Source organism: Lissotriton vulgaris, chromosome 6 (assembly GCF_964263255.1).
Source record: "Lissotriton vulgaris chromosome 6, aLisVul1.2, whole genome shotgun sequence".
Lineage (NCBI taxonomy): Eukaryota > Metazoa > Chordata > Amphibia > Caudata > Salamandridae > Lissotriton > Lissotriton vulgaris.
Window position 1 is genome coordinate 986,732,087 of NC_141694.1, and position 15,428 is coordinate 986,747,514.

At 45.4% G+C, this 15,428-nt stretch overlaps 1 protein-coding gene across 1 annotated transcript in view; it reads left to right on the plus strand.

Moving 5' to 3' along the window:
- Positions 1-631: 631 nt before the first annotated feature.
- Positions 632-15,428, plus strand: part of TMEM200A (transmembrane protein 200A) — a 673,457-nt gene continuing 658,660 nt past the window's right edge. The window contains exons 1-2 of the mRNA XM_086927022.1: positions 632-797; positions 1,072-1,430. The gene's annotated coding sequence lies outside the window, so the exon portion shown is untranslated. The remainder of the gene's footprint in view (positions 798-1,071; positions 1,431-15,428) is intronic.

Here is a 15,428-nt window from a genome sequence, read left to right on the forward strand (position 1 = left end):
CTGAAAAAAGATGAAAGGAGAGAAGCCAAAAATATGAAAATGGAAAGAAAATACCAGAAAAATAGGCGATCCATATTTTTGCCCCATGTGTAATCTATGGGTTAGTGGTTCCAATACGTGTGAGATAGTTAAATGATTTGATAGATTGACTGCAGGTCATATCTTTCATATACAGGATTAAAACACCGACTGACGAGATTTGTGTTGCTCCTGCAGGTCAGACACCATGATCCCATTGAGAACACTCCGTGAATGTATGTACCCATGGCAAACATTAGTGTGACCTATTAATCATTGCAATAATCGAGTTTCTCACTTCATGCGTTTATATTTAATTGTAAAACAGTATGTATTTAAAAAATCAAATGAACATGTTTAAATCGTAGTTAAGTATGAGGTTGGACCAACTAATTCATATGCCGTAACCAGCAGGTAAGAGACCACCAAAATAAAAGAAAGGATTTTGACTGGCAGCCTAGCCTTTGTAAGGTAATGGTATGGCTCCAGCCCGAGCACCGTCTTTGCGCGGCTGTCATCAGGCTGGGCTGGTTCTCCGCCTCCCACTAACGAGCTCCGCTCCTCCCCTTAGCGTTGCGAATTGGCTTCAGCAGCAGGCAGCATCCCCAGTGCCGAGGAGAAGCGGCAGCAGAGAGGTGGAGAAGAAAGCGGAATCTCGAGCTGCCAACATCAGGAATCTGGAGACAAGCTTTCCGGGAGGAGACTCCTGCTGAGTGTGGCCACAGGATGTAGACAGAGCGGGCATTTCCCCCAGAAATATCACGCTAGAGCCCTCAAAGGCAAGTGCTGTCGCGGGAGCCCTAGCTCCGATGTGGGTTTTGTGCGTGGAGTTTATACACAGATGTTTGACAGTTAGCTTCGGAGAATATCCAATCATTTGTCGTATTGCATGTGCAGAGTCCATAAATAGGTCACACAGGCACAGTGGCTGAAACTCTGTACATTATGTGTTTAGTCCAGAAACTTTTGCTATCATCTGCTAATGCTATCTTAGACTTGCTTGGCATTTTAGAACCACGACTAACTTGTTGCTTCGTATTTTTCTTTTCACAGTCTCTACGCATGAAGCCACGGTTGCCCTCTCTCCCGTCCGACCCCAAGGAAAGACGCTGACTCGCAGGGCTCAGCATCATCTGCGTGAGAACAGCCGCTACCCACAAGGACTGGATCAAGGGTCACCCCTTCCTCCCCGCCATGGGAAGGGGCTCTGTAGGCACCCGTGGAATTTGCGCTAGAGGCGCGCCCCGAAGGAAGAGCTGGGGTCGCAGTAGGGAAGCCCCGAGGTGCCAGCCGCGCTATCAATGAGCTTACTGCTAAGGCGCCAGCCGGTCAGAAGGGTCTCTCTGGCTTGGAGCCTGGAGGAGGAACCGCGGCAGGAGGCGTGGCCTAGGGAACGCACAGCAGTGAAACAGGTGAGCGAATGTGAGTAACCCCCCTGCAAGGCGGAACGTATTTAGGAGGTAGGAGTCACATGTACACGTCAATTCTTCGTTCCCGGGGAATGGTTCTTCTGATTTATTCACGCGTATTTGGAGACCAAAATCTTTCAGCTTAATTGTTTAAGTTGTTCTTTCTATCTTAACAGTCACCATTCCAAGAAGTACATGCAGCCCCCTTCCCCCCCCAAAACGCTCCGGACCCTGTTTGGAGCTCTCAGGCCAGGTACCTACCAGTACATGAGGGGGCCCCGGAGCCCGGGGGCTTTTTTACACCACTGATTGTAGGATACAGTATACCTTTGGATATGGCCCTTCTAAGGGGATTTACCTAAAACGTTTTGCTTTTTCTGCTTCCGGTTTTTGTGGATTCTCTTTTCGTGGCCGTAGGACTCTTGGGGGTTTTCCACTTTAATGCGATGTGAAAGCATGCTCACGCCCTTCCTACCCATGTTAGGAAGTTGTACTTACTTGTTCGGTTTAGGTGTTGTACCTTTGTGTGTCCTGAAAAAAGTTTTACTCCGCCGCCCGCAGTGCTTAATTTGTAAAATATTAAGTGCCAGGGCTCTGACCAGGAGGCCACTGCAGCATGCACCACCCATCTCCCCTGTCATCCCTGCCAAAACAACTACTAACCATCTATCTTTCATGTACATGCGACAGTTCAGATTATTCCAGGTCCCCAAAGCTAATGACTGGGGAGGCAGGTATTAGTAATTTTATTAAATGTATATTGTCATCCTAAAGAACTGTTATACTGTTTATCTCTAAATTACATGAGCAGCGCCGCCTTGTGGCAGACTGCCCTAAGTGTGGTGATTACAATTAGGTGCCGGTGCTCAGCACCGGAAACCAATTAAGTGCCTGTGCTCAGCACCGGAAAGCTCCGGCTCAAATTAAGCACTGCCTAGCCCGTAATTAACTCACCGCCACCCCGCGGCCTCCGGGCTCAACCCATCAATTCAAGTAAGTCATGTGTTAATTTACCTACTGCACCAGCCCGCATCCTAACACTGCCTCAGAGCCTCCATAACCTCCCCCAACAGGTTTTCAGGACTCAGTCGGCCCTCGCACACCCACGTACTACAGGGTGTTGGCCCTTCCAGTTCTGCACCTCGGGACAGCGTTCCTCTCTGCTCCTGTGACTACCATTCAGGCCCCTCGTGGCCTCTTGGGTCTACCCGTACCTGGCGAGTAAGTTTAGCACCCTTTTTGTGGTGCCGCCTGCCTGCGCCTCCTTTCCACCTTATCCACGTTTTACTCATTAGAAGACCGATGGCCCACGTGGTTCTCCGGGGCTGCCTTGCTGTTTCTTCCACCCATTTCTGGGTTCCATAGTAAGTGTTTGCTTCCTTGGTGCCTCTCTTTCTGTGCACCCTCAGTGGTTAGCTTCACTACCGGCTATGGCACCCCGGTCTTCCCAAGCCTCCTCTGAGCCTCCTCTTACTGAGGTTTTCCTTGGCTGCGTGACCATCACCAATTAGTGCATATACTGGCCTCCCTTTATTGTCCATCAATTCTGTTGGCCATGCAGCATTTTTCTGGGACGCGGTTCTCTCTGGCTGCTCCCAGCATGACCTTCACGGTCTTTGACATTAATTGTACCTTAGACTCCTTACTAATGCGTGCTACTTATGGGTTTTAACAACTCCTTGTCTGTCCGTTCTCTTGGCACAGCTGTAATTCTCTGGGACGAGGCTCTCTCTGACTGCTCCCTGCATGACCTTTGCTGTCTTTGGCATTAATTGGACCTTTAGACACTTTTCCAATGGATCCTATCCTTTCTGGCTTCCTTTCTCAGTATAGGAATTGTATGTACATAAATTATTTTCTTCCAATCGGGACCACTGGTTGATATGATGTTTTCTCCTCTTCATAGATTCGTCTTGCTCACATGTTCCGTCCTGATGATGATCTCGAACTAATGAGATCGAAACGCCGTTGACCTTTTACAACAAAAACTCCTTCATTGTATGAATTCTTTTAGGAGTTTTGCCTACTGTTGTCAATGCGATGTAATTTTTAAATGTCACTAGCACCCCTCACTTCACGCACCTTCACTATATTCTTGTGTGAGTACTAGAACTATCACCTGAATAGCAACAACTGATATTCAATTTATGTTGGTAATACATGGTATGTCATTTCAATCGTGTGTCCCTGCATATATTACTTAATAAGTCCCCCATGGGCCAACTTTGGTTTACACCTGACTAGTGCTTATTTAAATAGTAATAGCCTAGGTTAACCCAGGACCCTTGTGGTCTCATTTTGTACCACTGTTTTTTGTGTAAACATAGACTACCCCTGGTCGGAATATTGGGGTCCCCTTGTTCATGATAGTATATCCTGTAAAAAGGTACACAACACACCCAGGGCAGGTACTGCACTGGCTAATGGTGAGACACAGCACTGATTGTACCACCCACCAGAATAGCCTTTCAAACATATCAAGCCTGCCATTTCCGGCTTGGGGGTGCACAGTTTCGCCTTTGCTCATGTTGGCATTTGTAACTCAGTAGCGAACCCTGAGTGGGCCTTCCACTAACACTAGAGCACCCCTAGGGTAAGCCCTGAGGAGTGGAGCAAGTGATAGGCAGAAGGCAAGGCAGGTACACATGGATGTTCCCTGCCCAGGTAATTGAGAATCCCCGAGAGGGTTTTCCCTACCTAGGAGGTTGTCTCTTCCCATGGGACTCAACAAACAAAGAGAACAAGTTCAAAGCGAAACTTTAGATAAGCTGGTCATCAGGGCCACCAGAAAAACAGTCTACCCCTGGGGTAAATCTTAAGGGGTGAAGCCAGTGGTAGGGGAAAGGCAGGGCAGATACATATCTGTGTTCCCTGGCCAGGTAGTGAAGAATACCCATGAGTGTTTTCACTATCTATGAGGTTTGCTCTTCCCATAGGCTAACATAGGGGAATGGTTAAAATGACTTCAAGCTGCAATAGCGGCTTACAGTGGAGCAGCCTCATAATGATTCCTAACATTGAATTCACAATGACAAACCCTCTCCTGTGTAAAGAGGGATTTGTCATTAATAGCTTAGAAATGCCAGTTCTGGAAGAGGAGCCTTTTCCTGTTCTAAAACTCTTTGTGTGCCTTTTAGTTTGACTCCAGCCCACATTTGAGGCTGGGGGAGCACATTCTTGCATTTCCCAGAGACATCTATAAACATTGGGCATGCAGCTGGAACAACAGACCTCTGCCTTTTGAGTGCCAGGATGGATAGGTTGGAGGGAGAGGTTTGGCTCCACTAAAGATTAAGATCTACATTCTGTAGCCCCATGGCAGACAGGACTGAAATGTAGGGGAGTGTAGTGTAATGCTTATGTCATGAATGGGTGGAGTTTTCATATTCCAATAAATTGGATCTTACTCATAAAAGACTCCTTCTTTTATTGCTACAGGGAGACATCTGTGGTTCCAAGGGAAACCCTCTGAACCACCCCCAACTTCAAAGGCACAATGCAGTATAACTACTGGTGCCATACTTCAGCAGGGTAGAGATACACTTGTAGGGATGCGGCACCAGAGATCCTGGAGCTGCGTGGTGTACACTGGCAGAAGAATCTGTTGTGCATAAGGAGGATTACTGTCAGTGGAAGGGACTGTGCACCCTTCCTGATTAGTGGCTAGCCTGGGCTGACTACCTGCTGCTGCGTGTCACCCTCAAGTGTGATCTTGTTTGCTTGGCCCTGTTTTCTTGTGGAGGTCTCATGGACATCAAAGACCTCTCGCAAGGGACCTACACCATCTATTTGTGAAACCTGGAGAGCAGAGACCTTCATTGTTTTCAGGATCCCATCTGGTAGCGCAACATGAGTGTGGAACTAAGTTTTGTGCATGGAGACCAAATTGCCTTGTGCGGAGCCCCAAAATTACTTCTCGCATCTAAGGAGTGTGGCCCCTGCATCAAGGGAACTCAATGCACATAAGGCGTCTTTTTGGGGGTGAGCAGATTTACCGGTTTCAGGATCCTGCTCAGTCTGCTTTGTTGACGGTGCTGCATCTCTCTCGTGCGACACGCAGACTGCATGCTCTTTGCTTGCAATATCCGTTTCACAGGTTGCAACCCTCTGAGGTGAGGGCATGCCAATGGTAGTGCCTCATTCTACCTTGTGCGGCACTGCTGAACCTGCGTCTGTGACCAGAACTGTGTGGTGCGACTCAGATCAACGTGCACCAGGCTTTGTGCCTCATTTTGAGGGAGGTACTGCGTTTGCAACTCTTCATTGTGTGTGACCGGAACTGTTTGGTGCGACTCCTTTCACCATCCACCAGACATTGTTTCTCATTTCCTGTGAGGTGTAGAGGAGCAGATTAGTATTCCATTGCCCCCAGATTGCCCGGGTGCTATTTTGATCGACAGGTGTCTGATGGAGCACCTCCTTCTTCCGAGAGGCTCCCCTGCTTCATCACTCATTCATTGATTGTTCCTTTTGTGCCCTCGGTGCAGTGGACCAACTGATCTCTCCTCACCCAGCCCAGATGACTTTGTGTTCACAGACAGTATTGCCCAGATCGGGCCAGGATGGTGAGCATAATTGACTGGGCTAAGGAATGCTTCCAAGAGCGATCGGAAGCGGATCAAGAGACTGCGTGTCCCAACTGTGCTTTGCATACCTGGGGTGATGCCAAAAGGCACCATGTGGAATCCCTTCATTGAACAACTATTGCCCTCAGCCCGCTTCTGCTCCGGACACTGTGGATGAACTTCCTGAGTAGTGGCCAAACCTACATTTGTCGACTGCCACCTAATTAGCCCTGCTACCTACCGTCACCTTCTTCTCTGGGAGCCTAGCTAAGTGTGACTATGGCCGTATTGGCCTAGTATAGGGGTAATGTTTTCTTTGTCTCCAGACAGTGGGTGTAGTGTAGTGGGGTTAGCTGAATGATGGAGGAGGGCTTGGGTCACAGGGTCTGCATGTGCATTGTCAACTGACCTACAGGATATCAGTTGCACCTCATGACGTTGCTGTGTGTGTGTGTGTGTGTGTGCTCTCCATAAGGACCTGCCAGATATCCATGTCACCGCATATTGGTGCTGAGTGATCGTGTGAAAGTGACTGTCTGTTATTAATTGCAACGCACATCAGTGTTGGTGTACACATTGATTCCTTGCCAAAAGAATTCTACGTTTTACATTGGTGCGCTTTAAAAGTGTTGTAATTATCTGTGTGCGCACATTTCTGGTATCGTTGTGACCTAGGGTGCACCGTAAAACTGTGTGGTATTGATTTGCCACAGTGGGCCTTGTTCTAACAATGATGCACACCACATAGAGGTGCTGGGGGGGAGGGGGGGGGGGTAAAATAGGATCTTTACCAAGTGAGCATATTACTAATGTCATTTTAATATGGTTGGGCCTAGTACTGCTAGTGATATTTTCAAATGTGATTTATGCCCAGAAGTACACGATGTTAATGTTTGTTAATGTGTGTGTTGATTACAAACGTTATTTACATACACCACATGTGAAGTCTCTTTTGTGACGCTCAGAGTATTTATTGTGAGAGAGTGCTGTGCCAATGCTTTACACATTACCTCTGTGATAAGCCTGACAGCTCAGGTCAACCTTCCCATGGGTGAGCGCAGGTTATACAGTGAGTGTAATCACAAACCCCTGACAGGAGTGGTAAGTTGTCTGGCTAGGGCCTTGTTTAAGCAAACCAGAATGTGCCAGTTCCAACAATACCCACAGATCACTCCTAGTGATCCCAAATAAGCACACGTTTTCATTTGTGGGCGTGGACATGGCGATGTATAGAGAGGATGCAATATGTTTCACAGGTCCCACTACCTCTTCCCTTTTAGAACTACCTGCCATGGTGAGGGGGTGGTGGTAGGAGATTTAGAGAACAAGGCCTAGCTGCTTCATTAGGCCTTGAAATGCTACAATGAAATGCCTACATTTTATTTCCACATAAGTCAATTTGGGTTTTAGCATTCACAACACTACCTCTCTCGATAAAATATTTTTTAAGGTGATAAATCAGCACTATTCCCACCACGACCAGCACCGTTTTTTACCTTTTCCTTATTTTCATCCACTGTTTCTTGAGTATGAGGAATGTTTGAATCCTAGGCCAGTGGCTTATCAATGATGCCATGAGCCCTAATGCAATGTAATACTTTCAAACAGTGGTTTGTATTGCTAATATTTATTTAGTTTCTAATAATCACATAATTGACTGCACATATCCAGTGCTATGGTATTGCAATATAAGCACAACACACTCTTCAGTTCGGTAAGGGCAAAGATTTCTTAAACTTTCTAAAACACATAAAAATGAATAGCGCATGAACAAATGCAATAAGGCAGTGGAATAACAAAACTTAAGCGGGCACCTCTGCAAAGTACATGTAGGGCCCTCCGCACGCTCCAGACCCAGTCAGGAACTGTTGGGCCAGGGGCCTGCCATCCGTGCAGAGTACTTGAAGGGGCACCCTCACACCACTGCAATAAGGCCTGTTTTAGGGCAATGTGTCCCTAGTAAAAAGAAAAAGAACCAAAACCAGAAAAGCCTAGCATAAGTGCAACTTATCCGAAATTGTCTGTTCATAACAAACTACACTTTTGAATATGGATAGTCCATTTGGTAGATTGGGTTGAATTATTTGTTATTAATTGTTGATTATGTTTCGACCCTCAGCAAGATACAGGGGTCTCATCAGGACACCAGCAATGTGGAACATAGCGCCCGTCCTTGATATAGAACAATAAACCGGTCCAGTGTGTTAGGATGGTGAAGCAGGAACTAGAATTCACCAACTGATGGTGAATAGTAATGTCATACTCCCTTAGGCATGAGGTGCAGCCATGAGATGAGACCAGTCGATTGTGATTCAAGTATTTCAGCCGGGAATTAATATATGTATAAAGTCAGTCAGGTGTGCAGGAGAGTACTAGTTATCAATGTTAGCTGGTAATTTGCATACACCTCTGTCGGTGTGAACTTCTCCCCGAGTTCCAAAAGTGGCAGTGTCCAAATGGTGAAGTATGCTACTTTGTGGCTGCAGTTAATGGGGAATCATTTAAACTTTATTTTCTTATGGTTCTTGGTTGCTGTTCCCGAATGTTGGCAGGTGTTGCATAGACACCCCACCTCTTTGACAATGACCAGCCTCCGTGGCGTCCACAACCTACGGCTGGTAAAATGGTGCTCATTATGTGTGTAGTAAATTGACAAGAATATAGGGTGGGCTGAACAGATATTTTCTTGTAGATGTGCACTTGTTTCGAACTGTTTTCTTTATATATATTGTCATGCGCAGTGCGGTATGTTTTAGTGTGACCCGTAGTAACATATCTATTATGTACAGTGCTATATATTTTTCTCCCATACACCAATTCCATCTGCCGCTTTGAATGCAAAATACTGCTGTGATCCATTGTGTATCTTTTAAACTTCCATTCACCTTCAGCTCTGAGAAAGTCATCTCGTATTTTTCCAGGTTTCCTCTTGTGCTTAAAGACTGAGTCAATAAACTCACCTTCAATAATTATTAGCCCCCAAATTATTATCCATGACCTTTTAAACATAGGTTTCGACATATTCCCTTGCTAATGTCTTTAGCTCCACTTCTTCGGGGATGTAACAGGTTCAGTGATTTTCAAACACTCATCACAATCATCAGGTGCTCAAATTATGTGTTCTGTTTCTAGTAATACTAACATGTGATGCATTGAGACCACTGACTTTAATACAATGGCGTTATTTTAAACAGTTTGTTAACTAATGCTCACCCATAAACGTAGCTATGGTTTTTAAAATGGAGTTGCCCAGCTGAAACTCAAGCCTTAGCTGTGCATAATTTGTCTACTACACTGTTTTTCAACGTGGACCGACTCTAAGCAACTCTAACCCATTCGTAAATCCGAAACTGGCAGCAACTGTGTGAGTTTTAATTGTGTCTCCTTTTCTGAAAGATTAAGAGAGACTAGACTCTTGCCCTATTAGTGCATAGCTGTGGAGCTACAGAGGACAAAGGGGCACATGCATCAACATTGTGAATTGCAAATACCTAATTGCAAATTCCTGAGAATCGCAATTTACAATGCATGAAACTCAAAGGGGCATATGTATCAAAAAAGCTAATTGCGATTCAGAATTTGCAATTTTTAGCGAATCGCAATTTGAGAATCGCAAGCCGCGATGTAAATAAAATTTCGCAAAATTTAGCGATTCCTTAAAATGCGCATAATTCTTATGTGAACTTCATATTAGCGATTCATTATTTGCGAATTCGCAAATAATAAATCTCAATTTCAGCGAATCTGCTACTCAGGTGCAGCTTGATTACATCACACCCAGGACGTGTGACTGCCTATGCTGTTCCTGATTGCCTGAGGCAGTGTGAGAGGCTGGGAGGAGAAGCAAACCACTTTGGACTGCAACACCACCAAAACCAAACAGATCCACAGGAGAAGGAGAAGGAGTAGGCTGGGAGGAAAGGGAAGGACAAATTCAGTGAGAGGGAGCAGGAGGTACTGATTGAAGAGATAGTCCATAGCCATGAGTTGTTGTTTGGGAACAAATCCCTTCATGTCCTAGAATCACAGAAGAGAAAAATATGGCTGGACATACAGGCAAAGGTGAATGCCATCAGTGAACCCAGTTCTCCATCCCTGACCTATGCAAGTGTTGGTATGACTTGCGCGCCAGGTCCAAGGACAAGGTGGCAACCAGGCTTGCAGAGGCAAAGAAGACTGGCAGGGGTACATCCACTGATGCAGAATCCACGCCCCTTGAGGAGTTGGTGGATTCCACCCTACAGCCTGAAAGTATTAGTGGTGTGGCTGACATCGGTAAGATGCATGCTAAATCAGCCCTGAAACATTACCAACTTAATCACACACTCAGGAATGCCCCAAATATAAATTAACAATGCAAATCCACTCCACATTTTACAGCAGACCCAGCAGTGCATCATGGGAGATGAAGTTACACACCTAATACAGTGGAACAATGAGAAACAGCATTGTAGAATCAGTTGAAGCAAATTAGTACAGGGCAAAATGCTAGTCAGTACTTAGCTAACCTAAATTCAGAAAGCTTTATACAGTGAGCAATGTGAAGCTTAACACAAAATAAAAAGTGCCTATTTATTTACAGTTGAATCAGAGACACAGGCTGACAATACTGAAGCTGAGGAGGCAGCACACACAGAGGACCAGGCAGGGCAAGAGGACACAGAGCAGACGACACTGCCAACACCTGTCCCATGGAGACACCGTCAGATTGTGCCTCCACTCCCACTATTGGAGGGAGAACCAGAGCCCATAGGGGATGAAGCCCAGCCAGAGCAGGAATAGCGTACACAACAGGTCCACAATCAGCCCCCTTTGCACCGTACAGAAGAAACATGCATGGGACGCAGGCCAAAGGCACAAACCAGCGCAGACGCTGCAGAGGATCCTGTGGTGTTTCACGGCCTGGAAGGCGCCATGGTGAAGGTACAGCACCTGCAAACAAGAAACATGAAGTCAATACACAGGCAGCTGGTGTCTGTGAACCATAACCTGACTGACATGAAGTAGGGCATCAGAGAGCTGAATGTTTATATAGATGAGGAACATGGGGCCTGTGCGCACAGCATCAGGGAAATGACGGGAGCTATAAAAGAACTCTCTGCCTTCATGAAAAGAGAACAGGCATCCAGACGCAGGGGGAAACAGCATCTCTACACCCGTCTGGACACTTATAGCAAGGCGGTCAACCGTTTATCCAATGTCACTTCCGTGCTGTCACACTGCACAGTGACCATGCAGGTCGAAATGGCACACTGCAGCCAGGATGTGGCCAAAGGGTTGGTGCAGGTGACAAATGCAGTAGGTATGTAACAACAGGAGAGGAAGGGAAAGTAGAGGACACACACTCCTACTCCCCTCTAGCAAAGTCAAGAAAACAACAAAGGAGTGTCAGTAGTACAAGAAGAGCAAGCATGTATCTGTATTCACTGTAGAATTTACTCGTGAATGAAACCACTTTTGGTTGTTCAGAAGACCCTCACTCACCAACCTAGTTGGTGACATGCTTCATCCTCGGGCCCCACCAGGAGTGGCCGAATGCCACCCTAGTGTGCTGCGATGCCAGTTTACTGCGGAGCTGGTTAGGTGATTGGTGAAGAGTGAGATAAGTGAATTTAAAAATTTCCAAATTGTGTAAAACATCTTTTTATTAGTTTTGCCAATCAGACATGAGTAAAAACAAGTGTTGGATAAAGGACCAAATTAAAAGTCAGTATTTATCCCTGAAGTGTTGGTCAACATGTGTCTGCCTTTACATGAACACTTCGTCAGGTTTTCGTCACGACCAGTGTAGTGTAGTGGAGAACCCCGGTGGTATGGGCACTCTAAGGCCCACCCTAACCTGGGGTTACTAGTGTTAAAAATAGTCAAAAACACTAGAATGATTCCTTCACATTAGGAGAGGAACTGAGTTTATTAAAAGGGATCACACTCTGTGCACCATGGGTCTTCGGAGGGGGGTGATGGCGATTTGGCACACCACCCTGTCCACCAGGCACCCGTTTGGAACCTGAAAGTAACCTCACTGGCCGGACCCCGAAGCCTGACGAATTGTTCATGTAAAGACAGAAACATGTTCACCAACACTTCGGGGATAAAAACAAACTTTTAATTTGGTCCTTTATCCTACACTTGTTTTTACTCATGTCTGATTGGCAAACTAATAAAACATTTTTTTACACAATTTGGACATTTTTAAATTCACTTATCTCACCGTTCACCAATCACCTAACCCGCTCCGCAGTAAACTGGCATCGCAGCACACTAGGGTGGCATTCGGCCACTCCTGGTGGGGCCCGAGGATGAAGCATATCACCAACTAGGTTGGTGAGTGAGGGCCTTCTGAACAACCAAAAGTGGTTTCATTCACGAGTAAATTCTACAGTGAATATGGATACATGCTTGCTCTTCTTGTACTACTGACACACCCCTTTGTTGTTTTCTTGACTTTGCTCGAGGGGAGTAAGAGTGTCCTCTACTTTCCCTTCCTCTCCTGTTGTTACATACCTACTGATTTGTCAGGGCGCCCCCTCCTGCAGCCGCTATCACCCCCTGGAAGTTCCCAGATGCCAGTAAGTGCAGTGTACACAGGACTTGCACATGTTGTGGGATAGTTTGGGTCCTGCGGGTTGGGTGTTCTAGCATTGGTTTTAGCTCGGCAATCAAGTCCAGTTTGGTTGCTGCGTCCAGACTATACTTCTCATGTATCTCTTCCTGAGTCTGCTGGAACAGAGTGATGCGCACTCTGAAGATCCGTTCCTGTCACCTCCTTCTCTGTGCTGCTGCTTGTATCCACATCCTCCTGACTATCACATACAGGGATGCCATTGGGGAAACGCCCTATGGCATTCTGGGCCTGTTTAAATAGGGTGCACCTGGTTACCACCTGCTTTGAGTTGGTGGTGAAAATCATGTCCAAAATAGTGATTTTTAAGGATTCGCTATTTGCGATTCTTTCGCACATTGGATTGCGAATTTGCAATTTGCGATATCGCATTTTCTCAATTTGAGTCACTCATTTTGCGAGTGCGCAAATATTTGTTTGCAGATTGTGTGCGCAGCAAATTAGGTAATCTCAATTTTGTGACTACCAATTTTGCATTGCGATTGTCACTCATACATTGGGAATGGGTATTTTGCAATCGCAAACGCTGTTTTTTTGCGATTCACAGCATTTGCGACCTCAAAGTACCTTGATACATATGGCCTAGAGTTTCAGATTGCGATTCCTAGGGTGTCGCAAATCGCTCTACCTCATTAATATTAATGAGGTAGATCGCACTTTGCAACCCCCTAAGAATCACAAAAATCACCGGGATGGTTGCCTCCTGAGGTCAGCAGCCCACCATGTCCGTGAATGTTTTTAAATAAAGCAATTTTTTTTTTTTTTGTAAAGCAGCCCGTTTTCCTTAAAGGAAAACGAAATGCTTTACAAAAAGTAAAATGAAATGTTTTCTTTTCATTTTGTCAGAGCAGGCAGTGGTCCTGCTCTTAAAAATGCTTCTAAAACCATTCACAAAGGAGAAGGGGTCCCTTGGGGATCCCTTCCCATTTGCGAATGGGTTACCACCTACTTGAAGTAGGTGGTAATATGCAAATGTTTTGCAACCGCATTAACGGTCACAAACCATTACTGCATACTGTTAGGATTCAATATTTGGAAGGGACGCCCTTAACAAACCCCTTCCAAATGCCGGATTGCAAAACCGAATCGCCATTAGGTTATTATGCATGTGAAAAGCCTTTTTTGTATTCGCAAACAGCCCGATTCTGCGAATCGGCCTGTTTGCGAATACAGAAATGCTTCATGCATGTGCCCCTAAGTGGTTTCCCTTATTTGCTGGAATGACTCCTCTTGTCTTGCTCTATGGCTTTGGAAGTTATGTCCATACGCAGGAGGGATTGATAGCAGACACTTCTCTGTTCCAAGCCACTGATTCTTATTAGACTTTCCTGCAGCTTTTCTGATTCTCAATCAATTGTCATTCTAGGATGTGTTTCTTAATCCACGCACGTTATGTGGCCTTTTACTGGCTGGTGTCAGTGTTAACATCTGAGACGCTCTGATATTACTATGTTACAGCCCAGTGTCTTGTTGGTAAACATTTTACCTACCAATTACTACTCTCCTATTTCATTTACTGTGGCACATAGTTTAAAATTGGAAGGAAAGTACACACAATTGTTGGACATATGTTCTTTTTCTAGCACAATCCTGTGTCTTTTAACTTGGCTTATCTAATCATTTTAAGCATTTATCAAAGTTAAAGAGTTAAAACATAGTATCAGTGATTCCAGATCTGACGCTAAACCGTGGAGGGAGGGTTGCCATAGCTTTTAGCAAAATGCAGTGTTAATGTTTTTGGATTTTTATTAAAGGCATTGTACCTTTCACATATTTTGAACCTGCCATTTTGTAAACAGTGGTTCATGGTGAGGGCAAAGGCAAGTCAAGGTCACAAACGTTGTGTACATGCTATGGGAAATTTAAGTTCTTTATTTTATTATGATATATCCAATCGGAGTTGAAAAGCTTAACACTCCAACTGTGGAGGCTGAGTGCCCTCTTCTCCTTCACCATGTTAATGCTACATCTACTCAGGGGTGGCTCCTCAGCTAATGCGGAGGAGCTTTGTCCCACTGCAGTGGAAAAGGGAAAAATAAAATGATAATAACAAGGTTATTATCATTTAGTTTTTCGTTGCTGCAGGGCTCGGTTAGGGCAGGGCTGGTGCTCAGGAAGGAAAAGTGGACTGTGCACACTAAGTGCGCATGAATGCTTGGCAGGCTGTATTGGCCTGGAAAAACCATCCTACTCAATTTGCATGTTCCCCACCAGACTGCATTACACAGTGTGGTGGAGAACATGCCCAGGCCCCCAGCCTGCCAGTCCCCATATGAGCATTGATCCAGGGTGATCAGGACAATCACAAAGCCGCATTTCAGTGTTGTGATTGGTTATGGGGAGACAATCACAACGTTTCATTGCAGCATTTGATTGGCTTAGGGGAGCCTGTGTGTTTCCAGACTCTTCAGCAATGATGGAGGCAGCCGCGGCACGAGGAGGTGAGTGTTCTAAAAATATATATATATATTGTACCCCCTACCCTGCCACACCGTTGCCCCACACCCTGACAGCCGATGCTGCATCTACTACAGTTTATCACCCCCTGTGTTGTAGGGATATTCCACCTTAATATCGACCCCAGAATATTGTGCTACCAAAATATCATGGCCAAAATGTTGAGGGCCAAAATGTCAATAGGCAATATATCTAGGTGAGTATAGGTTTGCTTTTTTTTAACTCCACATCTACATACCTTGAAGTTATATCTGTAATCAAGATACTTTTATGTGTAGTTCAGTGTAGTAAACCTATAGGTATCTAAATATACTTACCTTCTCAATATTTTGGTACTCAGCATTTTGGCAATAATGT